The sequence below is a fragment of the Tamandua tetradactyla genome, chromosome 14 (assembly GCF_023851605.1).
Source record: "Tamandua tetradactyla isolate mTamTet1 chromosome 14, mTamTet1.pri, whole genome shotgun sequence".
Lineage (NCBI taxonomy): Eukaryota > Metazoa > Chordata > Mammalia > Pilosa > Myrmecophagidae > Tamandua > Tamandua tetradactyla.
This window is the reverse complement of record NC_135340.1, coordinates 92,861,860-92,879,812: the sequence shown is the minus strand read 5'-3', so window position 1 is coordinate 92,879,812 and position 17,953 is coordinate 92,861,860. Positions and strand designations below refer to the sequence as shown.

General features: G+C 43.6%; 1 long non-coding RNA gene and 1 pseudogene across 1 annotated transcript; both read right to left on the bottom strand.

Annotated features, from left to right (window-relative positions):
• Positions 1-907: 907 nt before the first annotated feature.
• LOC143656411 (uncharacterized) lies at positions 908-3,320 on the bottom strand. The gene is made up of 3 exons (XR_013162484.1): positions 3,214-3,320; positions 2,708-2,830; positions 908-1,333 (listed from the first exon to the last, which is right to left on the bottom strand). It is a non-coding gene; the product is annotated as an uncharacterized LOC143656411 (long non-coding RNA).
• A 9,323-nt stretch (positions 3,321-12,643) lies between these two features.
• On the bottom strand, positions 12,644-13,470 carry LOC143656410 (leucine-rich repeat-containing protein 57 pseudogene; annotated as a pseudogene).
• Positions 13,471-17,953: the final 4,483 nt, after the last annotated feature.

Below are 17,953 nucleotides of genomic sequence, written 5' to 3'. Positions count from 1 at the left end.
CCAGGATGTGATGAAACAGATCTAGAATTCCAAGTAGATAGTTAGGAGATGGGAAATGGCCTAGTACATTCAGAAAACCTCAAATATCCACCTGAAGCCACAACATGGTGTGTTGATTTGAAGCTGTTATGTACCCCAGAAAAGCCATGTCCTTTTTCCTGATCAAATCTTGGGGGAGGGGGCAGACATGTTTCTTTTAATCCTGATTCAATATTGTGGGGTAGAAACTTTGACTGGACTGTTTCCATGGAGACGTGACATACCCAATTGTGGATGGGGCCTTTTGATTGGATGGAGATATGCCTGTATCCATTCAAGGTGGGTCTTGATTAATTTACTAGAGTCCTTCAAAGGGGGAAATATTTTCTCCAGAAATGCAGATACTGGAGAACAGATGCTTCGGAGCTGACAGAGAAATGGACATTTGGAAATGCTAGGAGCGCTGACAGAAGCAGATGCCTAGATACAGGCAGAGCCCAGCAGATGTCATCACGTGCCTTCCCATAAGATGTTAAGCAAGTCAGAACCCAGAGTTGAGTCCCAGAGGAGCTAAGTGAAGGCTCACAGACCCTTAGAGAGAAAACCACTAGCACCAGAAGCTGGAAGTAATGGAACCAGGAGCAAGGACCAGCAGACACCTTCCCGTGTGACGGACATCAGCCTTTCTTGAGTCAAGGAATCTTTCTCTGGATGCCTTAGCTTGGACATTTTTATAGCCTTAGAACTGTTAACTTGCAACTTAATAAATTCCCTTTTTAAAGCTGTTTTATTTCTGGAATATTGCATGCCAGCAGCTTTAACAAACTAAAACACAGAGTGAGAAATGTCTGAAGAGATACCGTAGGCCACTGAGATCTTATGACGACAATTCTTAACACGTATCTTTCTTTCCTATTGTGTAGCCAATCTTCTGTCTCTGTTCTGTTCTCAAGTCATACAAAACAAGCCTCCTCTCTTCTTCATGTGGCAGCTTTTATTTTCCTCCAAGTCATCAGTCCACTCCCTCCTCACTCCCCAGCATCTTTTAAAATCCTTCCCCAAAGGCTTCCCCAAACTTGCCCAGTTCCTCTTCTAAACAGCCTACAGAAGAAAAGTGGAGAGAGGAGCAGAGGACAGTGGGCTTTCCCCCCGACCGCACTCTGAAACTTGCAGACAGGTTGGCCACACAGGTGGTCAGCTTCAGAGCTTTCCTGCGCAGCCATCATCTCAACGCTGTCCCGGCAGCTGCGAGGGGAGCCTGGGGGTGGTAAGGAGCTTCACAGATGATCTACGGGGCTCCGAGAGTGCAAGGCCAAGGAAGAGTAGACCAGGGTCCAGATCCAAGCGTCCCATTCTGCAACAGATGCAGAGGTAGAATTGACAATGACAGAGGTAGAATTGACAATGGCAGAGGTAGAATTGACAATGGCAGAGGTAGAATTGACGATGACAGCCCCATGGACCGTGAGGAGGGTTACGACGGGGAATTGTTGGGAGCTCTGAACAAATAAAGCAGAGACATCACCTAGCCCGGGAACCCTCCGCAATCTCTTTCCTGAAGTGTAGCAATAACAGCCACCATTCGTGTGGTCATCTACCGTAGCAGTCATGCTTCTAAGTTTTCCAAGTGTACCGACCTATTTCGTCCTCTGCAATGCTATGAGGTGGATAGAACGCCCTCTATTTTACAGAGGAGGGAAATGAGGCACAGGGAGAGTAACTGAGGAGACTCATCACCTGGCCAGGGATGAGTGGAGCTGGGACTCAAGCCCGGGAATCTGGCTGGAGTCAGCTCTACACTACCAGGCTTCACAAGTAGGCAGAGAGAAAGTTCTAGTCAGAGGGATCAGCCTGAGAGAGGGTCAGAGGGGAAGCTGTCCTGAAAGCACTCCACAATGGACATCGAATGGCCACATTGGGTCACTGTAGCCCAGAGACGAGTTAAAACCAGAGTCAAGACGGGAGTTTGGGGAGAAAACAGCAGCCCCCCTCACAGGCTTTTTTTCATTCCCTGCATGTACACCTCTCTCCTCCAAGGGATGGTGCCCTCTTTAAGGGTGGGGAAATGTTTCCACTCATTTTTATCATATGATTATCATATAATCCCCCCACCCCACAATCCTAACCCCCATTTCACCAGTTGCCATGGTTTTCTTGTTGCCATGTCTAGGTACAAACTGAGACCAGGGAACTGAGCTGCCTCAGCGATGATGTCACATCTCACTAGCACCCCAAGTCCTGTCCTGGGGGGCTGTAGGTCTGAGTTCTCCCAGTAGGACAGTGCCTCTGGCTACTGACGGATGGAAACACTCAACTAAATCAGAGTCCCCAACTCAGGGGAGTGGCTGGGACATCACCTACATCTGAGAGTTGGGGTAAAAGTCCTGCAGTGACCATTCTCTTTGGTTTATGTTCATCCAGACAAGACGAAATAGTGATACGGGAGGAAATCTTTCTCTAAGACTTCAGGTAGGGACGGGATGAAAATTGTCTCTGATTGACAGGGGCTGGGCAGTGAGGGGTTTGATTCCCCACAAAAGGAGGCCCCACAGGAGGAAGAGGAAAGATTTGGAAAGAGTGGATGAGGCTTTCACTGAGGAATTGCTTCCTGCCAGACAAAGGTTTGTAATGTGAACGAACAAAGGACTTAGCGAGGGAGGGAATCAAAGACTCCTCTGTGCGCTGAGGGCTTCCAGAATGGCTATAGACGGTGGCTCCGTCATCTCACCTTTGATCTTTCTTTGTTTCGATGTGAAGGAAGTAAGCAACTGTGGTAGAGAGGACCAGGGAAGGGTGGTCTGAGAGACGAGAAATTCATTTTTATTACATTTGATTGCATATCTTTTGAGGACTTAAGGAAAACACAGTTTTTCAGGAGGTTATGCGGGTGAGGGAGCAGAGCACCTCACGCTTTCCCTGTGGGTTCTGTTGACCCCCAGCCTGGACTCAGGTAAAAAGAGGAAGGCGTAGACCCCTCTCCACCTAGCCCCAGGGACTCCCTTTCTTCTCCCCACCTCCTCGGAATGTTTTAACACCATGTAAAAACCTCGCTTCAGGACTGCATTTTCAAATTCCTACTTGATGTAACCTGAGCCTCTGCTCGAATTCCTGGTCCCCCATCCCTGTCCTTCTTCCTCCCACCGTAGCCCCCCATGCCCCTCCACCGAGCCAGCTCCTATTCCCTTCTTGGTCCCCCGCCTAACCCCTAGCACTCTCCTGAGTGGCTCCTCTTACCTGGGCTTCTTACTGGGTCTTTCGCATTTCCCCTGCCAGCACAAACAGGTGGCAGTCTTCCATTCTCTCTCCTTCTGGATCCCGAGCTCTCCAGTCCCCCCCACCCCGTGAGGCATGCGGACACCCTATGGCTGATATGCACAGCCCACCTGGACACACCCAATTGTGGTTCTTGTGTCTTGACCATCTGTGGTTGGGGCATTCAGCCTCCCAGATGTGGGCATTTCTTTTCAGCCTTCCCCCTGGAGGAGATCCTCTAAGAAGGATATATTAAGGGGAATTTCCGTTGAGAGAAAGGAAATTTTAACCTTTGGTTATTGCACGTTTAAAAAGGGTACAAGGAAGAGGTACAGGAAAATAAATTCTTCTCTCCCTTTAAATATAATTCCTTCTATATAAGCCTTCCCTTTTGAAGAGGTTGAGAGGTTAAGAAAGGGAACTATTTCTCCTGTTTGCATATTTAAACCCTAAATGTGCTGAGAAAATCACGTCCATAGAGAACTCACAGAGGAGTTACTGTCTTTCCACAAATGAAATGGGCTGTGGGTTTGCTGCTCAGTGGCTCCCCTCTGCCCTCCCACCTTGGTGGTGGGCACGCCTGACCCACTGCTGCTGGGAAGGAGACCCACAGTTTGAGGACAACCCATAGAGGTCTTCTCCACGGAAGCTGAGGAACAGCCTTGCCAGCTGTGGTGGGTGGAAGGAACATGGTCTCCCTCCGCATCCTGGTATAAGTGTGGATCCACTGTAAATAAGATCTCTTTCAAGGTATTGCTCCCCTGAAGGTGTGGCCCAGCCGAATCAGCATGAGCTTTAATCCAGATTACCAGAGTCCTTTTTAAGCGAAGTGAAAGACAAAGACCGTGAGAAGCCAGGGGCGTGGGCATGAGAAGACAGAAGTCAACAGAATCCAGAGAAGAAAGAAGAGCCCCATGTACCCCATGTGCATTGCTACATGAGGAGAAGCTAAGGAACCCCAAAGGCTGCTGGCCAGCCAGAAGATCCTGAGAAAGATCCCCTGGAGAAAGCAAGCCTTCTAGCCTCTGAAACCAAGAGCCAATAAATTCCTGATACGCCAACCCATTGAATGGTCTTTGTTTTAGCAGCTAGGGAAAAAAAACACCAGTACTAGCGGAATGTTCTCTGACCTGGAGCTTAGCCTTTTTTTATTTGGGTGTTCTAGGCTGCCTGGTGGTTCCTCTCAGGACTCTGGCCTCATTCATGTTACAAACGTTAGTTAATTGTCTCTAGATGTCAGCACGTACTTTTTCAGTGATAGCTTCCTCATTCTTCTTTCCAAATCCACTTTCTTCCTGTGGCCCTCTTAGCTGGATGAACTCAGATCCCTTTGGCTTCTCAATTCCCATCAATCAGATATCTTCCTCTTAACCTTATCTAAAATTTTAGAGAAAGGCTCTTTCCTCTTGTGTTTCGTCTTGTCTGGGTGAAGGTGAATGAACAAACGGAATGGCCTCCTGAAGGATTTTATCCCTTCTCCCAGTTGTAGGTAATGTCCCCACCTCTCAGGTCTTGGGGACTCTGATTTCATTGTCAAGTTTCTCTCTAGTAGTAGTCGGGGTGCTCCCCGAGAAGATCTCAGATCCACAGCCTCTCTAAGAAGCTATGGGAATCTGAGCCGCCCTTGCATGACCACTGCTGAGAGCTCAATTCTACAGAACCAGTTTGACCCCACAAATGGAAAACATGTGAACTGTGGAATTGGGGGGTTAAATGGGGGAAGGGAGCTTATATAATAGAGATGAATTAATCCCAAAGAGGTTACCAGCCCTTGGGGGAAAGAGACATGCATGCAGGGAATGATAGGAGTCTGTGAGGAGCTGTTGCCATCTCCCAAACCTCTCACTTGACTGCGGTTGGAATCTGTCTCTCCAGCCCAGACCACCCAATAATCACTCTGAACCCCTCTCAGAGCTAGCAAAATTTCTCTTCTCCCCTCTCCCCTTGTCCACCCTCCTTAGTGAAGCTCAGTGGTGGAAAGAGCTCTGATCTCAGCCAAATTCCCGACTTTGAGTCCAGCTCCACCCCTTCCTGGCCATGCAGCGTTGGGGGTCAGCTAACCTCTCCATACCTCATTCCCCTCGTCTGTGAAATAGAAAGGACTGTACCTACCTCCTAGGGCTGTGGGGAGGATGAAGAGTTAACACATGTGAAACAGACACTGCTGTCGAATAAACTATGTTATACTTCCTGGCACAGCCTACCAAGGGTGTCCAGACCAATAATGTTCTTCTTAAAGGATTCACAGCACCTGATAATCCCCCATCATAACACTCAGTGTGGTTTATGTCTGGGACACCCCTCTCCCGCTCCTACTCTTGTGATTAAGGAGGTGAGGCTTTTGCAAGAGTTCCTAAGAGCCATGCATTTTCAGGGGCTTCTGCCTTGCAGATGCAGAGCTCACTGCCCCCTTGCAGTGAGGCACAGCAGGGAAGGAAATAGAAGATTTTATATGCAACTTAATGTTTCAATAAATTATCTTGCCATGCATGTTCAAAGGGCTATGCAGAAAAAATCCCTTTGGTTCTCTTAGAAATTGCCAGATGAAGAAAGCAGAATTTTTAGTTATCACAATCTGCAGGGAAAGAAGCAAAGAGCAGGGCTGGAATGCTATGAAGTCCCTGGAATAACCCCCCTTTCATTCCTCACAGCATCTTCAATGCATGCAGTCCTCACTGTAAGTCACTGGAAATATTACTTGGTTCTCAGACCTCCACAAAGAGCATCTTTCAGATTCCCACAAGAAGTAATTGCTTTGTGTCCTACAGTTGGCTGCAAGATTATGTTAAATAACAGCTGACAGGACAGCAGGAAAAATCAATAAAATGAAACTAAAATAAAATCTGTTTCTCCTATTTATTGACCTCCCAGAGTCTTTTCAAAGAGTTTGCTTTACGATGGGTTATGAGCGGAGAGAATTCTTCCTGCAGAGAAACAAATTGGGATGCCTCTAAAATAATATGTATTCCTCCCTAGTGTCAAATTATTTCTGTGCCGTGTTGCTTGTGTATCATCTGCCTCTTCCATAAACATCGACATTCCGTAGGGATGGGAACTTCTCCGTGTGTCAATGCATCTATGGTATCTGTACTGCCTGGAACCCAGACGTGCTCAAAAATACCTGCTGAATGAATGAGTGAATGTTGGTGGATTGATTAACTTTTTACTGCTCTTTATTTATATCATCGAAAACAGAGAGAGGAATTAAGACTTTTATTCATGGAATTGAAAGAAGCTTGCATAATGAATAGAAAAAAAAAGGTTGACTCTGCAGTGAAGCAAACATGCTGCCTTTCCCTGTGCTTTGCAGAGCCACAGCTCTGCTCTTTCACTCACACTGTAGGATGTGCCTGCACTGAGGTCCCTTAGTCTGGCTCTGTCTAAATGCACAGAGATATTCAATCAAAGAAACAAATCCAACTCTAGCTCAAAGCATCACACTACAGAGTTTTAAAGTGAGTGAACATAACTATCTGAAGGCATTGCAACATGTACATTTACTAGCTTCACATTTTGGAAAAGAGGAGAGCCAGGCTGGCAATGCTAGCATTTGAAAAATTAGCAGATCTGGAAGGTGTTAAAGAGGGTACAAAAGTTGTTACTTTCTACCATCAGTGACTGAATGGCCATGACCTAGGCCATGGTGTTGCACCAATCAGGGGGCAGCTGATCAGTGACTGACATCACAGTCTGTGCAAATGGCACTCCCTTGGGTAGTGCAGTGCACAGCCTTCACAACTGCATGTGGTGGCCCTACTGTGATGTCAGATGAAATCATACTTGTGTGTATTCAGGTCATCTCTGCAGGCTGCAAAACCTCAAGGGGAACAACAGGCAGCCAGGTAGCAGCAACATTCAGCTTGAAGACAGATTTAAGGCTACTGCAGGAAAACTCATCCCATGATCCCTGGACCTGAAAGGGGCAAACCATCAAGTGGGCAGTTCACAGCTCTTTTGTTCAAACCAGTGCAATCCAAAGCCCTCAGCACCACCCACAGCACAGAGCTCAGTCCTGGGAGGGGGTTCACAGTGGCCGCCCCTAAGGCTCTGAGGGGCACTTCTGTAGTCCCCTCTGAGAAGGGGAGGGAGACAGAGGAGTCTACAGCAATGACCTTTCATCCCCAACTCCACTGTGGCATCAGCACAGAAGAGGGCAACTCTGGACCAGATCCCAGAGGTCATGGGGGGCTTCCCAGAAGCCTCTGATTGAGAGTCGCCCATCAGACACAAAGGACAGTGGCGGGCATGGAGAAGACGGACAATCTACCTTAAGCTCAGGTTTGAGAGCTAGTGTGTGTCCATGCTGGCTCAGCCCGTGACTCCTCCCTGCCAGGCTGGGCGCTCCATGACCAAGGCTTCGTCCAGGTTCTCCTGCAAGGACACTTCCGAGGGAATCTTTGATGAAAAGGGCTTTTGACGGGATTTTCTAATGGGTTTGGTTTATGCCTTAGGACACAATTGACAGAGTATTTCTTTCTCTGGGGCTTCTTGACCCTTATATCAGAAGAATGGATGAGGAGAGCCTGAAGGGGCAGACAAGAAGAGAGGTTGATAGGGTCCTGGGGAGAGGGGAGGCCTCCTGGTCCTCAGAGGTGGACAGAGGCCTGGAGTCCTTTGGTTGGTTGTCTCCAATTTGTAGAGTCGTCAGGGAAATCACAGCTTCAGCATAAAGTCAGAGGCCTGACAAGCCCTGGAGATGCCAGAGATGTAACAATCTGCCCTGGAGGTCACCCCCCAAAGAGGAAAGACTTCTGAGGAGCCCCACGAATGTTCCACAAGCTACCATGCCATTTTCTCCCAGAGACAATGATGGCATCTTCCAGTGACCCATTTTAGGGCTGAAGAGAAGAAGGAAAAATGTTGGGGCCCAGGTCCCAATGAAAAATGAAGCAGGCCTCTGACCGCTGGCAAGGCCACATCAGAGCAACCGTGGAGGCACGGCCCCTTGGTCTCCTGTGGGATGAGGACCGGCCTGGGCTGCGCCTTATCTAATCCAGCCTTTCTGTGGGAAAGTTCTGCCTCTGCAGTTTCGAGCAGGCTAATTAATGCTCACTCTGTTCTCAAGAACATTCTGTACCCCTATTCCTTACGTCAAGCGCCGTCTCATGCACTGCACTGTTTATCTAGATTTCTGTGATTAAGCAGTATAAAATCAACTCGCACTGGCTTCTCGTGGTCATTGTGCTCAGCCAGGCAATGAAGCACCTAGCCCCGGCTTTCTCTTAAACTCTGTGTTGTGTTTTTTCTCATCTCCCACTGCCCCTTCTGACTCTGTTTGAACAGTTGCTTGAGCTGGACTCGGCAGAGGAACCCAAACAGGGACCTGATGGGGAACTCTTAAAGTGTAAAGGGAGGAGACACTCGGAGGGACATCCACTGCAAACACTACAAAGAGTTACTAAGAGCTACAAAGAGCTACAAAAAGGTAAGGAGCACATTGGAGGTATTTTAAGCTAGGTGTAAAACATGGGGTATTCAGTTTCAGCAGGAAGGAAACTCTAAATCTATGATGTCTGCTAGAGGCACAACATTTTCTCAATCTCAGTTAGAAACTTTTCTTAGTCATGGGCAGGATTGCTGCCCATGGTTTCCAGAAGAAGGTACAGTTAGTCCTCAAACTTGGGCAAAAGTAGGAGAACAATTTAAAAGCAGATATGACTATCTTGGTCCTAAATATACTCCTATATGTACTTTTACTTTGTGGATGTTAATTCGTGATCTGCTTTCTCCAGATCATGAATGTGTCAAAATGGCACAGTCAGTACAAGAATCTTTATCCTCTGTTGTCATTATTGACCCTCCTAATTCTACAACAGATGATTAAAAAGGGAAGGATGATAAGCCAGGAGTAGATGATGCCCTTCCTCTGGCATCTCCTTTTCTTGCTCCTGCATTTCCTGGTCCACCTTTAATGACTTATCCTGATTTGACCACACTTTCTATGAAGGAGACACCACCTGATTTATGTTATGATACAGTTCCCCCAAATGTGGGCCCATCCCATCTGAGGCTGCAGTGACCCGGGGAAAAGGATGCTACTTTTTTGAATGACTATCATGGCCCTTGCATAACTGCTCCTGGACATCCTACTCTTCCTCCACTGGAGAAAGAATTCACTTCTTCAGAATGCACTTTACATGCAGCTAGAGAAAAGGGGGACGATACAGTCGATTTTCAAATGTTTCCTATATTTGAAGGGCTGCATTCTCAGATCCAGGGTCAGGTTCAAAGATACCATGAACCTATTCCATTTAAAACTTTAAAGAAATTAAAAAATGCCTGTGCCCAATATGGAGCAACAGTGCCATTTTCTTTGGCCCTTTTAGACTCTCTGCTTGGTGGAAATCCCTTAGCTCCTGAAGATTGGACTATTCCTGTCAAAGCCTGTCTAAATGGAAGAGACTGTTTATTATAGAAATCTGATTGGTATGATAAATGTCAACAACAGGCTGATAGAAATAGGAGACATAATATTCCCATAACAGTGGAAATGTTAGCAGGGACTGGTCAATATGAATAGTTAAATCAACAGCTTCAATTTGAAATTCAGTGTTATGAACAGTCTGCCCAAGCAGCGGTTATGGCCTGCAGACATTCGCCTACTAGGGGAATAAAAACAACAGATGTTAGCAAGGCGAGACAAGGCCCAGAGGAGCCATCTGAAGATTTTGTTTCCAGACTTTTTCAACATATAAGCAACATTGTAGAGGACCCTGAGGCCAGAGATGTTCTAGCCAATTGGCCTTTGAAAATGCAAATAAAGCCTGTCAAGATGTTATTCAGCCCTATAAGAAAACTGGAAATATCTCAGATTGTATGAGGCTATGTTCTGAAATTGGACCCTCTTACATATAGGGTATAATTTCAGCTGCAGCCTTGAAAGCGTCCCTGTCGTCTGATCGGCATCAGGGAGGGGAAAGTAAAAGAGCTTGTTTCAATTGTGCTAAACCAGGACATTTTGCTCGGGAATGTAAGAATAAGTCTATCAACAAAGTTCCTGATCTTTGTCCCCAATGTAGAAAAGGAAAACATTGGGCTAATGAGTGTCGATCTCAAACTTTCTCCTCTGGTTGGCCTCTTTCTCCTTGGCAGGGAAACTTGCAGAAGGGCCTGCCTTGGCCCCGTCAAACAGTAGGGGCTGTAACAACAAATCCACTTGCAATGAGGCCAACTTATACCATGCCAAAGGCCGCCCCTCCTCTGGTGGACTCTCCATCAACCCCTGCATCACAGACCTTTTCCACACAACCGCTGGAAGTGCAGGCTTGGACCTCAGTCCCTCCTCCCGAGTCCTACTGACTCCTCAAGTGGGGCCTCAGGTGATTCTTACAGGTATTTATGGCCCTATTCCAAAAGGAACAGTGGGATTAATTTTAGGAAGGAGCACTCTGTCGGCTCAAGGTTTGCCAAGTCTATCCAGGAGTTATAGATGCTGATTATGAAGGAGAAATTAAAATAATAGCCCACGCTAATTATGAAATTGTTCAATTACTGATACCCATTTTTCTCAAATTGTTTTAGTTCTTCTTATCAAAACTGCAAATAAAATTCTGTCTCAAAGACGAAGAGGAGCAAATGTTTTGCATCTTCAAATTCAGCTTATTGGGCACAAATAATTAAATCAGAAAGGCCGGAATTGGAGCTCCTTATAGAAGGAAAGCCTTTCAAAGGTCTTTTGGACACTGGAGCTGATGTTTCAGTACTATCTGAACAATACTGGCCTTCTTTATAGCCCAAGGAAGAAATGGCTGCTGGTTTACAAGGCATTGGAGCTGCAACTAATCCTAGTCAAAGTTCTAAACTCCTAAAAGGGCAAGACCTGGATGGACAAGGATGGTTCCAACCATATATTCTCAAAGATATTCCTTTAAATGTATGGGGATGAGATGTGCTTGGAGGCATGCTGTATTACTCGTTGGTCCAAACAGTGCTGTCACAGCTGTGATGTTAAAACAAAGATTTATTCCTGCTCGAGGTTAGGGAACATCAGCAAGGTCACCTCTATCCCATTCAGGTCTCACAGAGATGTGATCGGTCTGGCATGGGGTTTTCCTCTCTCTCTGCTCCATTACAGCCTTCGTAGAGGCGGCCTTGATCAAAACCCCCACTCAAAGGACTGCTGATAAAATGACCCGGCTTTCAGACAGTCCAGTTTGGGTAGATCAGTGGCCACTAAAAGGGGGAAAATTACAAGCAGCCCATGCCTTGGTAAGAACCATTATTAGCAGGGCATACAAAAGAAACTAACAGTCTTTGGAACTCCCCCATTTTTGTTATTAAAAAGAAATCAGGAAAGTGGAGACTACTTCAAGACCTTAAAAGCAGTTACAGCAACTCTGCTACCCATGGGGTCGTTACAGTCAGGTCTGCCTTCACCAACCATGATACCTTGGGACTTCCATTTGATAATTATAGACTTAAAAGATGCCTTTTATACCATTCCCTTGCATCCAGTAGACACTGAAAGGTTTGCTTTTTCAGTGCCGCAACTTAATTTTCAAGCTCCTGTTATAAGATATTGTTGGCAGGCGTTGCCTCAGGGCATAATTAATAGTTCAACTTTATGTCAAAAATATGTGGCATTTTTTTTTCATTAAAAATTCTTTATTTAGTATATTCTCTTAGCCAGAGAAAAAGCTTGATAAACATAAGTTGTTTTAAAATATTGTAGCAATGGTTTCTTGGTAGATAATCTGATCAGTAGCGTTATAAATACAAAATGGGAAAAGGGTTACCAGAAATAAGACATTATTTGTAACAAAGCTTCAGGAAAATCTTGATTATTAAAATTCCTTTTATCTTACAAGTGTTGCATATACAGTTTTACTCTTCAGAGACTTCTACCAGTAAGCTCCTGCAATAATTGCTACTGCAGCCCTAGTGTTGTTTTGGTGCTTCTCTCACAAAGCACAGTTTTAATCAAGACACAGTCATATACATCCAATTGAACTGATGGACTGGAATAAAATAAATCCTTAGATTAACCATAGCAGCCTCTCACAAAGTTTGAATTTCATAAAAATAAAAATATGAAGTATAAACACAGAGGTGGAATGGCAGTTGACTTTATGGATGTACACACATTGAAACTAAACAAATTGAAAGCTGTAGTGGAACTATTTTTAACAGGCAACAATCCCTCACAATATAAAGAACAACTAACTGGTTTCTTAAAGCCAAACTAATGATGGTTTTAAAGATCAACATTGTCCAGTGCTCTCTCCATGGCTCAAAATGGAGGACTCTTCCTATACCTTTTCTTTTAGCTTATTTGAGGTGAGCCCTGAAAAGGAAAAAGATCATTGAGTGAAATATCTCCTGGAGTATAGCCTCCTTATTTCCAACATCCTTGACAATGACAGGAACCTTTGATTTTGCCACATTCCAACAGAGGATCCAAGCTGGTGTCTTATAAGGCTCCCATACTCCTGGAGAACATCATGCAAACTTCTTCTTGGTGGCTGTAAACCCCTCCATGTACTTATCATAGCCTTCCAGTTCTCGAAGGCTCTTTATCTCCAAAAGATTGCCTTCCACAGCAAGCAGACAGATCTGGGAATCATTGAGGATACTCTGTGGAAGCATACTGAGCTCAAGACAGTTTTCTTCCAGGCGAAGAACTTTTAGGCGAGAACAACAAGATATCTTCACTGAGATCTGAGATATCTGGTTCTGATTGAGATTGAGTTCAATGACCTGCAGGTCTCCCACTATGTCAGGTATACTCCGAATCTGGTTCTTGGAGAGATCCACAACATCCAGGAGCCATAGAATACAAAGTTGGGGTGGTAGTGCCCGGAGCTGGTTCCCAGAGAGGCTCAGGGTCTTCCGGGCAGAGAGTTACCCAAAGGTAGATGGCAGCTCCAGTAGGTGATTGTTGTTTAGGCTTAGCATCTCTAGTTTTTTCAGATTGCATAACTCATCAGGCAGAGCAGTCAGTTTGTTATTGTTCAGGGAGAGGCTCTTCAGCCGAGTGAACTTCCCTATCAGCATAGGCGGTAGGCTCTCGGTCTTGTTGGACAAGTCGATGGTCCTGAGATTGCTCGTCAGCTTCTGCAACTCTGAAGGGAACTCGGTCAGCCCACGGTCCTTGAGCTGAAAGACACCCGTTTTCTGCGCGGTTTCTACATGAGCGCGAAGGGCACTGTTTCCCATCCCAGTGCCGCGGCGGCTCAGGTCCCTTCAGTTCACAAACAGCTCTGCAGAAGACGCGTACCCGCGCTGGCCAGGGATGCGCTCCCCGAGCTTCCGCCCGGGAGAAAACGCCCTGGGATGATTTTCTGGATGAAAATTTGTGTAGTGAAAAGAGTGATTAGATTTGTCGGCGGGCCGCGGTGGCTCAGCGGGCAAGAGTGCTTGCCTGCCGTGCCGGAGGACCCCGGTTCGATTCCTGGCCCCAGCCCATGTAAAAAACAAACAAACAAACAAAATATAATAAAAAAAAAAACAAGAAAATGTTTAAAAATGTTTCCCTTTCTTCCTCCCTTCCTTCCTTCCATTCTTCCTTCCTTCTCTGTCTTTCCTTCCCTTCCTCCCTCTCTCTTTAAAAAATAAAAAAAAAAAAAAAAAAAAAGAGTGATTAGATTTGTGGTTACAGTGTGGTACACATAAATGGGTGGTTATTTTTAACTCAGCAATATGTGATAATTGACATCTAAGAAAATATGATCAAAAATGAATTTATGTTCAGAATAAGAAACCAGTGACTGAATTCTCATTCCTTTATAAAGTAAAATATATAGCAAATGGCCATAGCTGAACATCCCTCAACATGTATCATGCAATGTACTACCAGATGATGTGATACTCTTGAAAAATAAAGGGCTATTAGAAAGGAAACTAGAATTATATATAGATTTTGGAATGAGGGAAAGATTACCTAGTCTTTTTCATTTTGAAGGACACAGAATAAGGCCTTCAGAAATTAGTTCTTATATATAGATATAAAAAAAATATGTGGCAGCTGCCATTTTATCTATTAGAGAACAATTTCCAGATTCTTGTATTGTCCATTATATGGATGACATCTTGGTGTCATGTGAAGATCCAAATCAATTATTAATTATATTTAGGCATCTGGAATAGAACTTGAAACAGTCTCATTTATTGATAGCACCAGAAAAGATTAAAAAAATAGTACCTTATCAATACTTAGGTTATATATTGGATGACCAAAAAGTTAAACCTCAAAGATTATAAATCAGGACCGATTCTCTTATTACATTAAATGACTTTCAGAAACTTTTGGGAGATATTAACTGGCTCTGGCCGTCCTTAAAGTTGACTACTTCAGACTAAGTCCTTTATTTGAAATTCTTGAGGGTGACGTAGATCCCAGTTCTCCTCAACAGATTACCCCAGAGGCAAGAGCCTCTCTCTCTCTTGAGTTAATCAGACTGTTCAATCAGCACAATTAACCCCTGTGAATCCACAGCAACCTGGTTTTTTAATTATTCTCAACACTCCATATCTACCTACAGTGGTGTTATGGCAAATCCAAGGCCCTCTTGAATGGATTTATTTATAGTACATTCTGCATAAATCCTTATTACCTTATTTTGAGGCTGTAGCCACCTTCATTTGCAGAGGGTGACACCGCCTTGTACAGTTGAATAACAAACAGCTTGATAAAATTATTGTACATTATGATTCTCAACAACAGTCTTGGCTTTGGGAAAATTCTGATCCCTGGCAGATCAATCTAGCCCACTATCCTAATAGTACTGATAATCATTACCCACCAGATAAACTACTACAATTTTCTCAACATCATAATTTTATTTTTCCAAAACTTGTTCAAACTTGCCCTGTACCTGCTGCTTTAATAGTATTCACTGATGGCTCTCAAACAGCAGCAGGATTTTACAGTGCAGAAGGCTCTCAAAAACAAAATGTGTCTATTTCTTCTGCCCAGCAAGCTGAATTTTATGCTATTTGCATGGCTTTACATTATTTTCCTTCATTTCCTTCATTTTAGTCGATACTCAGTACATGTTTTCACTTTTATTGAAACTGCTACATTAGGTCATACATATTCACCTCAAATATTTACATTATTTACTACATTACAAAAGCTTCTACATGCCCAAACTTGTTCAGTGTTCACTGGACATACTCATTTTCCTACTCAGTAGCTGGGGCCCCTTGCCACTGGGAATGCTATGCTTGATCATATGTTAGCAAATGTCACTTTTATTCGAGTAAACAATTGCAAAACTACTCAACATCCACATTTTAAATTTCATCAAAATTCTGAAGCATTAAGAAAGGAATTTAAAATGACTAAAGATGAAGCACAGTCTATTGTAAAAAATTGCCATTCTTGCATTCCTTTTCAGTCAGTTCTTCATTTTGGAATTAACCCCTGTGGTTTATGGCCTAACCAACTGTGGCAAATGGATGTAGCTCATTTTGCAGAATTTGGTCATTTGCAATGGGTACATGTTACTATTGACACTTGCTCTGCTTTCATTTTTGCTACCTACCAATCTGGGGAAAGCTCAAAACGTGCTATTTCGCATTGCCTGGCTGCATTTCCCATTATGGGAAAACCGGCAGCACTCAAGACTGAGAATGGCCTGGCTTATACAAGCCCTAGTTTAAAACAATTTTGTACAGATTTTCATCTCTCTCATACCACAGGAATCCCACATAATCCACAAGGACAGTCCATTATTGAATGAGCTCATCGTTCTCTAAAATCAATGCTTGAAAAACAAAATAGGGGAGCGTACCTTACCCCCCATTCAGTGAAGATTAGCTTTAGCCCTTTGTACTTTAAATTTTTTAAATCTTAAAAACTCCTTCACACCAGCTGAAACTCATTTCCAGGGAACACTCACACATCCCACTGCATTAGTACAGTGGAAAGATTTACAGACAGGTCAATGGAAAGGAAGGATCCTGCTTTAATGTGGGGAAGAGGTTATGTTTGTGTTTTTCCAGAAGGTGCAGAGTGACCATTCTGGGTCCCAGAATTCCATGTGAGACATGATCTGGAGAGGCAGACTGAGCCATTGATAACCCGGATGAAAGAGTGAGCGCTGACTGCACAGAACCAGCAGAAATGCTGCCGCCCGCTGACGACTAATACCTAACTTACTTTTAGCCAATAAATTTCAATGCTTTGTTCTGTATTTATATAAAATATATATGTATAAGCTAAATTTATTCCAAAATAATGATGGCCTGCATCATGAGCAGATCAGATTCTAAGGGCTGAATGCAAGGGAAAGATGCACCTGGGGAGTCTGTCCTGTTCCCCTGCTGTTGCCATTACATGCAACTGATGCTGCTGTTGCGTGACCTTGGTAAGAAACAGTTCAAATGTGTGCTGTAGCTGGAGGACAGGCTACCCTCCTGCAGGGAGGTGTGATTTGATTAAGACGTTTAGGTCCCAGGAATATCGTCTAGGTTCCTAGCCAGTTCCCAGAGGACCAAACTGGGCCCCGTCATGGAAGCTATTTAGAATTTGACCACTATTGTGTGAAGATACCATGAAAAATGCATGCTCTCTTAAATTTAGAATTAATCAAACTGGTTATAGTTAAGCTTGTATATTAATCCTTATGTTATTTTAGCAGAACAATTGCTTTCAATTCATCCTCATCAGAAATACAATGTTCTTTTTTTTTTTAATTTTTTTTATTAATCAAAAAAAAGAAAAGAAATTAACACAACATTTAGAAATCATTCCATTCTACACATGCACTCAGTAATTCTTAGTATCATCACATAGATGTATGATCATCATTTCTTAGTACATTTGCATCGATTTAGGAAAAGAACTAGCAAAACAGCAGAAAAAGATATAGAATGTTAATATAGAGAAGAGAATTAAAATAATAATACTAATAAAAAATATATATATATATAAAAAAAGGAAAAAGAAAAAAAACAAAAACAAAAGATACAAACAAACAAACAAACAAAAAACTATATTTCAGGTGCAGCTTCATTCAGTGTTCCAACATAGTTACATTACACTTAGGTATTATTGTGCTGTCCATTTTTGAGTTTTTGTATCTAGTCCTGTTGCACAGTCTGTATCCCTTCAGCTCCAATTACCCATTATCTTACCCTGTTTCTAACTCCTGCTGGTCTCTGTTACCAATGATATATTCCAAGCTGATTCTCGAATGTCGGTTCACATCAGTGGGACCATACAGTATTTGTCCTTTAGTTTTTGTCTAGACTCACTCAGCATAATGTTCTCTAGGTCCATCCATGTTATTACATGCTTCATAAGTTTAGTCTGTCTTAAAGCTGCATAATATTCCATCGTAGGCATATGCCACAGTTTGTTTAGCCACTCGTCTGTTGATGGACATTTTGGCTGTTTCCATCTCTTTGCAATTGTAGATAATGCAGCTATAAACACTTGTGTGCAAATGTCCATCTGTGTCTTTGCCCTTAAGTCCTTTGTGTAGATACCTAGCAGTGGTATTGCTGGGTCGTAATCCATTCTGCCATTCTATGTCTTTTGATTGGGAAATTCAGTCCATTAACTTTTAGTGTTATTACTGTTTGGATAGTATTTTCCTCTAACATTTTGGCTTTTGTATTATATATATCATATCTGATTTTCCTTCTTTCTACACTTTAGTCCATACCTCTCTCTTCTGTCTTTTCGTATCTGACTTTAGTGCTCCCTTTAGTATTTCTTGCAGAGCTGGTCTCTTGGTCACAAATTCTCTCAGTGACTTTTTGTCTATAAATGTTT